This window comes from Camelus bactrianus, chromosome X (assembly GCF_048773025.1).
Source record: "Camelus bactrianus isolate YW-2024 breed Bactrian camel chromosome X, ASM4877302v1, whole genome shotgun sequence".
NCBI classification, from domain to species: Eukaryota; Metazoa; Chordata; class Mammalia; order Artiodactyla; family Camelidae; genus Camelus; species Camelus bactrianus.
The window spans coordinates 29,025,894-29,038,053 of record NC_133575.1 but is presented as its reverse complement, the minus strand read 5'-3'; the positions used below and the strand labels follow the sequence as shown (position 1 = coordinate 29,038,053).

General features: G+C 39.5%; 1 protein-coding gene across 3 annotated transcripts in view; it reads right to left on the bottom strand.

The window, feature by feature from the left end:
* The window catches only part of PRRG1 (proline rich and Gla domain 1), a 103,379-nt gene extending 91,804 nt beyond the window's left edge, over positions 1-11,575 (bottom strand). The window contains exon 1 of one of the 3 annotated variants that reach the window (XM_010949764.3): positions 11,457-11,575. The gene's annotated coding sequence lies outside the window, so the exon portion shown is untranslated. The other 2 variants (XM_045512677.2, XM_074358732.1) reach the window with 2 other exon arrangements.
* Positions 11,576-12,160: the final 585 nt, after the last annotated feature.

The following is a 12,160-nucleotide window of genomic DNA, read 5'->3' as shown; positions in this document are numbered from 1 at the left end:
TATTAAAGCCCATCTTTTCTTCACCACAAGACTAGGCCTATCACTCAAATACTTATATTCATCATTATGTTTTAATAGAAGGGTACAATGGATAATCTCATTACTTCAACAATATTTGAATGGATAATCTCAATTCAACAAATATTTTTTGAGCACCTACTGCATGCCTGCCACTGTGTTAAGCAGAGATTACCCTTTCTAACAGATTTACATGGTATCCTCTCATTCATTCATTCATCAGTTCATTCAACATTCACTAAGCACTTAATGTTTGCTAAACCATGTTTGATGACCGAAGTGCACACACAGTAAGTGTCCAATATACATCTTCTCTCCTTAAACTCAAGAGTTTTACTGTGTAAAGCTGAGAATGGGAGGAGGCAGACCAAAAACATACTTCAGGCATTGGGGCCTCCTGAAAAAAAGCTCCAAGATTCAGTGTTAGAGAGACCTAGATTGGAATTCCAGCTTTACCACGTACCCTAGAGTGATCTTCAGCACGTAACCTCTCTGAACTGCAGTGTCCTCAGCATAAACTGGGGATAAATGTCATATTCTCTACAAGGTAATAAAAAATAGAAGTAAAATAGCCAGTACAACATAGCGGAGGTCATTGCTGTTGTTATTATCGTTATTAAGAAAGATAACCTGTGTGGCCAGGAGTTGGTTGAAAGATAAGAAACAAAATAACGTGGGCAATTTTCTGAATAATGAACTCACTATACTTCTGTGAAGGACAGGGTTGCTTAGAGTGTTTTCGGGTCCCAGAGGAAAAAACAAAATCCCATTCTAAACAGGATTTACCGCAGTTCCTGGTCTTTTGAAGGCCCTGGTATCCTCTTCCTCTTATCAGCCCTAAAGAAGTACACTAGAGGCCCCCCCACTGGAGCGGCAAGAAATCTGGGAGTATTCAGAATCCTGCTGCCCAGTCCTAACCAGACAGAGATCAAGGAGACAAAGACGGTAGAGACGCTCTGACCCCTGGCTAATGAGGCTGAGATTCTGGCAGAGAATTAGCACCAGTTAAATTGTTAAGAACTCTAATCCAAATGAGGAACTCAGACAGAAAAAAGCAGAAGGCAACTCTGAAAGGTTAGACACATACAACCTTTAAGAAAGTGAAGAGTTAAGCCTTCAGGGGTGGATGGCTTTTCTAGAAGCACTGTGAAGGGTAGTATCTGCAGGCTGGAGGCTTTCAGTTATCTGTGGACGGGCAGACTGGGTTAAGTAGTGGTATGAAATGACTGGGGAGACTAGTAAAAAGGATATGAGTATAGTGCTACAAAATAATGAACCCCTGAACAAGGATAAGAGCAGTGGGAATAGACTATTCAAAACTTTGCAAAGGTCAATTCTATAAACTGAGTGAATGTTCATAGTTTAAAGAATGAAGTATAAAGAAAATGTTAATAATAAATATTAATATCTATCATTTGCATTTTTAGTTAAAGGAACTTTAAAATTCAAGGAACACTAATTTTGCAATATAGTTCATATTAATGCAATAAAATATTTATATTTTCAGACTGCTTATGAGTTTAAGGAAAGAATTTTTTTTTACTTCTCTATATGATATTTTCTTGATAAATTCTAGGGAAAAAAATGAGTGAGATACTGAAGTATGATAAAATTACACAGAAGAGTAAATATATTCTTGCCAAAATCATTATTCTGGTCCCATGAGTAACGCTACTATAGAGGAAAAAACCAGGAACATATTCTATCAACTTTTTTTCTGCAGTGACAGCAAATTTGAAAATTAGGCATGTGTTTCTAACTTTGCCAGCTTTCTCCCTGAAGCAAACATGTCAGAGAGGATTACTGTGGCAAGTTAGTCATATGGATTTTTTTTTTAACAAAATTGTAATGCATAACATTAGAAACCAAACCACAAAGAACAGGCATTCTGGAGCCAGACTGGAACAAATACACAGAGCATACAGAGCTCTGAATAACAAGGTTTTGTCACTCAAAAAGGAAGGGTTTGGTTACCTAAGACTCCAGAAAATAACACATCTTCTAAAACACAATTTTGAAAGGAGGGAAAAAACAGAACACAAGGAATTCACTCCAAGTTAAAAATGTAAAACACAATACATGTTCCTAGATTCTAAATTCCGAGGCACTGAAAAATGTACCTAAGCAGCTCAAATTGTGATTGAAATTCTGGCTCATTTAACTGCCAAGCCTTTCAAGAAGATAATGAGTGCTATCAAAAATTCATCATAAGTATTTGAACGAGCTTGAAAAGATGTATACCAGCTATTACCACCCAATAACAGAGAAAGCAAAGCAACCATTGAGCATTTTTAAGAGCTCTTGATTATCCTGCCTTGTGGCACTTTGACTCTCAATACTGTGGAATGCAGTGAAAGTAGGGCCTAGAAGGAAATGTAGTGTTAAATGCGTACACTGAAAAAGATAGATCTAAAATCAAATTTAAGCTTCCAACTTAGAAAACCAGAAAAGAGCAAATTAAATTCAAAGTAAGCAAAAGAGAAATAATAAAAATAAAAGCAGATATCAATGAAATTGAAAACAAGAAATCAACAGAGAAAATAAACAAAGCCAAAACCCAATTCCTCAAAAAGATCCATAAAACCAATAAACTTCTAGTCAAGCTAAGAAAAGCAAGAGACAAGTTACAATATCAGAAATGAAAGAAAAGACATCATTGTAGATCGCATGGACATTAAAAGGTTAATAAAGGATTATTATGAACAAATCTATGCCCACAAATTTCAGAACGTAGATTAAACCAATTCCTTGAAAGACACCATCTGCCAAAATTTACACAAGAAGAAATAGACAATATGAATAGGCCTATATTTACTAAAGAAATTGAGTCAATAATTAATAATCTTCTAAAACAGAAAGCAACAGGTTCAGATGGGCGCACTTGTGAATTCTATTCAACACTTAAGGAGAAACTATACCAATTCTCTACAATCTCTCCCAGAAGATAGAAACCATTGGAATATGTCCTAACTCATGAGGCCAGAATCACCCTAATACCAAAACCAGACAAACACATTACAGGCAAAGAAAACTACAGACTAGTATCTCTCGTGAACATACGTGTAAGAATCCTCATCAAAAGATTAGCAAATCAAATCTAACAATGTATAAAAAGAATTACACACGATGACCAAGTGAGATTTATCCAGGTGTGCAAGGCTGCTTCAACATTTGAAGACTGATGTAATCCATCACATCAACAGGCTAAAGGGGAAAAATAACATGATCGTATCAGTAGTGGAGAAAAAGAACTTGACAAAATCCAGCACTGTTTTATGATTAAAAACTCTCAGCAAATTAGGAATAGAGAAGAACTTCCTTACCTTGTTAAGAACACCTACAAGAAAACATCTATAGCTAACATCATACTTAATAGTGAGAAACTCAAAGTTTTTCCACTAAGATGAGGAACAAGGCAATGATGCCCCCTCTCATCACTCCTTTTCAAGTTACACAGGTTGGGAAGTAAGAAATTAAACTGTCTTTGTTCACAGATGGCATTAGCATCAATGCAGAAAATCCAAAATAATCAACAACAACAAAAAAAACTCCTGGAACTAATTAGCAAATGATAGCAATGCTGCAAGATACAAGATTAATATACAATAGTTAACTGCCTATATACCAGTAATAAATAAGTGGAATTTGAAATTAAAAATACATTATCATTTACATTAGCACTCTCCCCACAAAATGAATTACTTATGTATAGATCTAACAAAATATGTACAAAATCTATGAGGAAAATTCCTTGTAATTGTGACAAAAGATATCAAGGAAGAGTTAAATAAATGGATAATTATTCCATGTTCATGGACAGAAAGATTCAATATTGTCAAGATGTCAGTTTTTCCTGAGTTGATCAATGTATTCAACACAATCCCAATAAAAATCTAGCAAGTTATTTTGTGTATATCAAAAACCTTATTCCAACATTTATATGGAGAAGTAAAAGACCCAGAACAGTCAACTCAATATTGAAGGAAAAGAACAAAGTTAGAAGACTGACTTGACCGTACTTACTGACTTACTATAAAGGTACAGTAATCTATAGAGTGTGGTATTAGAGAAAGAGCACAAATAGATCAATGGAAAAAAAAGAAAGAGCTCAGAAATAGATCCATATAAATATAGGCAACTGGTCAATAACATAGGAACAAAGGCAATATAGTGGGCCAAATGGTGCTGAAACAACCAAACACTCACAAAAACCAAAAATGAATCTAGACAAAGACCTTACATACGTCACAAAATTTAACTCAAAATGGATCACAGACCAAATGTAAAATACAAAACTATAAAACTCCTGGAAAGTAACATAGGAGAAAATCTAACTGACCTTGGAAATAGCAATGACTTTTCAATACAACACTAAAAGTATGATCCGTGGAAGAAATAATTGATAAGCTGGATTTCATTAAAATTAAAACATTGTCTTTCACAAAGCAGAAATTTAAAAGTATGAGAAGACAAGCCACAGAATGAGAGGAAATATCTGCAAAGTAGACATGTGATAAAGGAGTGTTATCCAAAATATACAAGAAATTCTTAAAACTCAACAATATGAAAAAGAAAAATCTAGTTAAAAAATGGACAAAAGATCTGAAGACACCTCAAGAAAGATGATATATAAACAGCAAGTAAGCATATGAAAATATGTTCAATATCTTATGTCATTAGTGAATTTCAAATTAAAATGAAGTATTACTACACACCTACTTGAATGGCCAAAACCCAAAATACTGACAAAACCAAATGCTGGTGAAAGCATGCAGCAACAGGAATTCTCATTCACCGTGGGTGGATGTGCAAAATGGTACAGCTGCTTTGGAAGATATTCCGGTGGTTTCTCACAAAACTAAACATACTCTTACCATATGATCCAGCAATTGTGCTCCTTGGTATTTACCCAAAGGAGCTGAAAACTTTTGTCTACACAAAAACATGCATATTGGTGTTTATAGCAGCTTTATTCACAATTGCCAAAACTTGGAAGCAACCAAGGTGTCCTTCATTAGGTTAATGGATAAACTGTGGTATATCTAGATAATGGAATATTATTCATCACTGAAGAGAAATAAGCTGTCAAGCCATGAAAAGGCATGGACAAAAATTAAACACATATTGCTCTGTGAAAGAAGCCAATATAAAATGCTCATATACTGTGTAATTCCAGCTATATGGCATTCTGGAAAAGGTAAAACTATGGAAACATCAAAAAGATCAGGGCTGCCAGGGATGAAGAGGCAGAGCACAGAGGATTTTTAGAGCAAACTATACTGTATGATGTTACAATGGTAGATGCATGCCATTAAACATTTGTCCAGACCCCCAGAATGTACAACACGAAGAGTGAATGTTAATGTAAACAATGGGCTTTAGGTGATGATGTGCCAGTGCAGGTTCACTGCTTATAACAAATGTACCACTATGCTGCAGGATGTTGATAGTGGAGGAGGTTGTGTGTGTTTGGGCACGGAGGGTATATGGGAACTCTGTATTTTCTGTTCAATTTTGCTGTGAACCTCAAATGCTCTAAAAAATAGTTCAATACAATTAATAATAAAATATAAAAAAAATTGTGTGTATTGACTGAATAAAATTAATAAAACAAAAAACAGTAAAATGAAAAATTTTTAATATGAAAATGAATATATTGTATGTATATGCATGACTGAGACATGGTGCTATACACCAGAGATTGGCACACTGTAATTGTCCTTCAATAAAACATTTTTTTAACACTTCATTGATTTTTTTTTTTAAAACAAAGGCATGACTCCTTCTCCTCCCTTGTAATGACTTGATCCATTTCCAGAGCTTCCCGTCCACCCATACTGCTCTCCTGAATTCCACCTGGATATCACATAGTCATCTCAAACTCAACATGCCTATTACTAAATTCATGGTCTTCTTTCTCTCAAATTTTCTTCTCCAAAAATCTTCCATATCTCACTAAATGGCTACTCCATCCTTCTAGTTGCTCAGATCAAAATCCTTGGCATCATCCTTGACTCTGATCCTCTGTCGCAATTCCCTTCCAATTCCATTTACAACAAGTGAGCAGGAAATTATCATTTATCATACCTCCAACATCACACTACCTTGACCTAAGCTTTCACCACCTCTTCTCTAACCGATCTTTCTTTTGTTCTTGATCCCCTTGCACTCTATTCTCCACAAAGCACTCAGATCGATCCTTGCAAAACAGAAATCAGATTGGATCACTTCTCTCTTTAAACTCTCCATGGCCTTCTTTCTGACTCCTTACAATGTCCTCTCACCATGAGCTGGACAATCCTACATGACCTTCCCGCCCTCCAACACACCTTCTTACTTATCTGACCCTGGTTCTTATTATTCATCCCCACTCATTCATGCTACTCTAGCCACAAGGACTGTTTTTTGATTCCTAGCAAAACGGTCTCAAAAAGGTACCACCTCAGGACCTCTTTGCTTGCTGTTCTCTATGCCCAGAAAGCTCCTCCTCCAAGTAAGTGGTTTTCTCACCTCTTACAAGTCTTTGCTAACAGTCAAGTCTCCCCTGATCACTATCCTCCAACAGTCTCTATTCACCTATAGGTGAATACCTATAGATAGATGTTTCACTATTCTCTTTTACTTTGTATTTCTCCAAAGAATGCAATGCTATATGACATTACATATATATATATATATATATATGTGTGTGTGTGTGTGTGTGTGTGTGTGTGTGTGTGTGTGGAGAGAGAGAGAGAATGCATGCTTATATTTTACTTATTTATTATCTCTAATGAGATGTAAGCTCCTTGAGGACAGAAATTTCCAATAAAAATAAAATACAAGTATTTTATTCACTGCTGTGTCCTCAGTGCTTAGAACAATGCCTGGAAACTGAGAGGCACACAAACATTTGTTGAATAATAATTACATCAATACTTATGATATGTCAATCTTACGGCAAGTACTAGGGCAACAGCATTACAGCAGTGTGTCTAGACTTAATTAAAAAAAAAAACACTCTAAATGAGAACAGTTGTGAAAAAACACAATTGTGCAGCCATTAGAGGTAGCTGGAATAGCTGTACTGACTACTTTATTTACCAGCATCATTAAACTTAAAGAATCCAGAGTTCATGGATTATTTAAGTTCCACTGAAGAAGAGTAGTATGCAAACACACCTCCCTTACAGATTATTCCTTCAAGTTCTCCTGTCTCTACCTTTAGATTTATTTTTCTTCACTCACTCTTTTCCCCTCTATTCTCTTGGTGCCCAATTCCATTCCCTCCTGCTCTCTGGCTCCAGTCTCTACTTACCAATCATATTCCCTGAGGGCTACACTACTTCAAACACTCCAGCCGGATTTTCACCTCTCGTTACACATTCCCATTTTCTTGATCCCTTAAAATTCTCAAACTCCAGTTTTTTTCTTCCTTTCTTCCTTCATCAACAATTTACCAAAAAATGTGTTTATCTTCACTGCATCTACTTCCTGACCAACATTGTTCAAAGTGGTTCTTAACCAGGGTGTACATGAAAATCTGGAATTTTTTCATGCCCAGTTTCCACACTCTGCAATTCTGATTTGATGGGTTTACCTTGGAGGGAAGGGCACTAAATCTAAGTATGTTGGTGAAAACAGCTAAGAGAGCCTAATGCATAACTCAGATTAAGAACCATTACCTTAAATACCTCCCATGTTTTTTTCAGGTTATAATAATGATAATGTCCCACCAACTGAGAAGTATAATGAAATCAACCTTCTGCACCTGACATACCAAAAACAAAAAGGCTCCTGGTCACCAAATCCAACTGTGTTCTCTTAGTCCTATCCTTTCCAAACTTTAAATGATATCTGATACCACCAGCTTTAAGCACACTCCTCTCTTCAATATCTTTTTGGTCTTTTGGGCTCCTCTCCCTTCCTCCCTGCCAACTTGTCTTAATGCCACCTACTACATCAGTGCCACTCAATGTCATCCGAGGGTGAGCAGCATCACTATCGTTTGGAAACTTGTAAGAAATGAAAATTCTCAGGCCGTATCCCAGACATCAGAAACTCTGGGGGTGGAGCCCAGAAAACTATGCATTCTTGTGATTACTGTGCCCGCTCATGTTTGAGAACCACTGTGCTGAGCCATCTATTTTAGATACATGGGAGGAATCTACAACCACAGGACTGAAGCTCGAACACAGTAGATGTCAATACATACATATTTTGAAGTTAATTGCTACTGAAATAAGAGCTCTCATAAGAAATGGCAATTACAAACAACAATACTACCATTTTTAGGCAATTAGTATGTGCTAGATATTATGATAGGTTGTTAATGTACCTGGTCTCACTTATCAGGTATTATACTTGTTTTTACAGATGAAGACACTGACACTTAGACAAAGATGTTTAACACCTTGCCTCCAAATTTCACACCCTTGACCACCGTATTATTGTTTCCTGCATAGAGAAGGAAAGAAAGGGAGTCTTGGACAGAACCCTAAGAAAATGACTCAACAGAAGTGATTGATGTTGTCTGGCTAAAGTGTTAGAGGAAAAAAAAAAAAAACCAGAAGTGTGGGGAGAAAGTCCAGGTGAGGAAAGTTTTAAGTAGGAAGCCTTAATTACAGTGGCTGGGAATTTTTTTTTTTTTTTCAGTGCATCTACAGACAACAGAGAATGTAGAACTTTTTTTTCAAGTAAGTTTTATGGATGCTACTCATTCTCTCTGAGTCCCAAGTTTTATTCACAAAACCCAGGCACTAATGTGAAATGTTTGGGTTGGAGGGGGGGTTCAATGGTTAATATTATATAAAAAAATGAGATGAAAAAGAGCTTTCACATTTAGGTGGAGAGGGGATAAATTAAGAAACTTAGAAGTTTACTAATAGAGGGTTGCCAGGATAAGTTTTCTGCTTTGCAGGCACAGAAAGCTGGAGTAACCAAGTAACAAATTCTGACTCATTTTAAAATTACAGTATCAATTCTATTCACTTATAAATTAATTATTTGCTCATGACATTCCCTCCAATGGGTAAATCCATTTACCAGGCGAAAGTTAGGTGTTGGGGTGACAAACCTGAGTTGGTAAGGAGCAAGAGGAAGATAATCCCTGTTACGAGCCAGAGGTGACTCGAAGGCAAGTGATGCTGGTAAAGACACCTGGCTGGCCAAAATAGTCAGGTGAAGCCTATTGAGGCTTAATATGAAGACTCACTAGCCAAATACTCAAATCACCTTGCGATCTAGGAAGAATACAATCAATTAGTCTAACTGATCTAATAGGTTACAACTTCTTTAGTTAAACTAGTTTTCAGAAGACACCATCTGGCCAGCTTGATCCAGTTACAAATTCCTAAACTCCAGCAGCACCCTATTTGTCTCTTTCTACAAATGATTAATCTTCACTTCATGTTGACTTTTCACTAGTTTCAGTATCAGAAGTTGACCTTTAAAACAATTTTTGGCCTTTTTCTGATGCCTATTTTGCCTTTATCTGCAAAGATTTTGCACCTCTTTTAGAAGGATAAACCACAGATTACTACACAGGGACATATTTCCATACTTATTTCTTATCCACATCCCAAATAATGTTCAAACAGTAAATATAATTTCAGCATTCTGAATTCCTTCTATTGTCCCATGAACTTTATGTGATACAAATTACTATCTTTCTAACAGCATATATTAACTGTAAGTGCATTTATTAGTCACTTAGTACATGCCCAGCAGCCCCAAGCATTGGGGTTACACAGAAAACTGAAGTTCTGGTACCAAGAAGGAAATAAGGTCATTTGGTACCAGTTTAACACAAAAGGGGGTGATTAATTCATTCTGAGGAATTTGGCAAGTTTTTCCATGGGGTGAATTGGGCTGAGTCTGGAAGGATGAATAAGAGTTCATTAGGCACTGGAAAAGGGGGAAAAAATCCCTTACACCTCCCTCCCCAAATTTGGTTAATATTAGTGGCATTTAACTTTAAGTAACAGTAAAAGAAAGAGTAAAATGACAATAACAGAAGAAATCCTGATCACTTCATGTTTGGGGGGTTGGAGAGGGGACTGTGCCTTTAAACACACTTTAGATCTGAAAGTAAATGTTTATAAAGCAGGATTCATAATCAAGGGAAAGGGGTGGAGGAGGAAGAAGTTGTTTGTTTTGTTGTATTAAGTTAAACAAATGAGTAAAAATATCAACTCCATGCTTGGGAACACATATACTACATTTCATAAGGACCCTAAGTTTGAAAATGAAAGCCTTGGAACCTTATCCAAAATTACAGTATTTTCCCTGTTGTTTTATATCTCCAATATCACTTTTAAGGTTCCTAAGGTGAATCTGCCGAAGAAATTGGCGGCATCTACACGCACCCAATAATCCACTCTTGATTGAAACCACCAACTGCACCCTAATCAACTTTCCAGTTACCCTGACCTTAGCACCTTCACATCCTTCAAAGTTTGTCTTAATTTCTACTATGACTATCTCAAGGCATTAATTTAGCTCTAAGTTTTGACACTCCAACTCTTCATCCTTCCCATTATTTCCTCTTAAATTCCATTAGTTTCGCCTTTCTCCTGAAGGAACACTTAGAAAATACATCAAGAGCACAATTACAAAACCAATGGCTGCAGCCAGTCGGAACACACACACTAATTTCCACTCATACTCCTCTCGAGGCTGTTTGTACCTCTGATCAAAATCAGCGGACCAGGGAGGAGGAAAAAGCTGAGGCAGGAAGGTTGTTCCCCTCCTTCCAACTCCCCCATGCCTGCCCCGCTTCCCTCCCCGGTTCCCCAGGGCCGCACCGCGAACTCGTGAGCTCCCCTCCACCGACCTGCCCCCGCTGTCACCCGCCACTGCCTAGAAAACAGTCATAGCCTTTGTTAAAACGTCCACGAGCACAATGTACCAGAAGACGGACACATTCCCGGGAGCGGGGTGAAGAAAGTCACACGAACGCCACGCCCTCCTTGGCACTAGCTTGGGGCGACAGCCCACCTCCCCTACATTCCCTCCTCCCGAGACAAGGAACGTTCCTGGCAACTCTTCACTTCAAGACGGCAGCGTGGGGGAAGGGGTGGGCCCGGGACGCACGCCGCCCAGGGGCACCAAGCGGCGATACTTAACTTGAAGCTGGGACACCCTCCAGCGCCCTTGGCGAGTCTCCCGGTCCTGCCAAGCCTGAGCCCGGACTTTCAGCCTCTGGAGCCCTTTCCTTCAATCTCTCTGTTCACACACACCCTCGCCCGCTCCCGCCACACGCACTCTGCTGCCCACGCGGCCGGGGCCGGACACCCTCCGGCAATGCGGCCAACCCCGCTACCGTATGTCTGGCAGGTTTCTCCTTACAGGACCGAAGGTTCCCCGGGCAGTCACCCGCACACTCCCCTATCCCTCCCGGGACGCTCGGCCGGAACCACGCTCCCCGGCAGCGAGCTCCGCGCGGCCACAACACTCACCGCGCGCCCCGCGCCGCTACTCCGCTCTCCGCCAGCCGCCAATCGCGCCTGCGCACTCCCACTGCCGCGGAGCTCGGTAGGAGCCTGGAGCCAGGAGCCGCCGGGAAGGGCGGTGGGAAGCGGCGGGGCGGGGCTAGGAGAGGAGGGGCGGGGCGGGGCTAGGAGAGGAGGGGCGGGGCGGGGCCTCCGCCGCCTTGGTCCTGAAGACCTAGCGCTCAGGGTGCCGGGCTAGAGCTTTCCACTCTTGAGATCTGTGTATTAACAGTGGCAGGGGAGTCTTCGAGGCTCCTGGATGCACCCACACAAACTCAAGACAGCTCAGCTTGGCGCGGAGCCAAGCTTGCCAGCCCCCGGGGTTACCACGCCTCTCCCTGGAGCCACCCTAGATCCTTGAGAGCCTTTCACCCTTTTACGTGCCTATCTCCCCACACATTATTCCGCCCACTGGCCTCTCTTCATCGCGCGCAATACTCAGCTCTCTTCCAGAGGTGAGCAGCATGGAAATCTCTCACCCACAGACCGCCTGTGCAGGGCACCCTATTTAATACGTCTCTGCTGTGTGTGAGCCCAGAAAGTAGTTGGTAACTTTCCAACCGTTGCCCACTGTTACAGCTCAGCCTTTACCCAGCGAACAAATTCTTTTTCTGATCCTGGACTTCAGCTGACAACATATGCTTTTTCTTAAAAAAAAAAAAATCTTGACC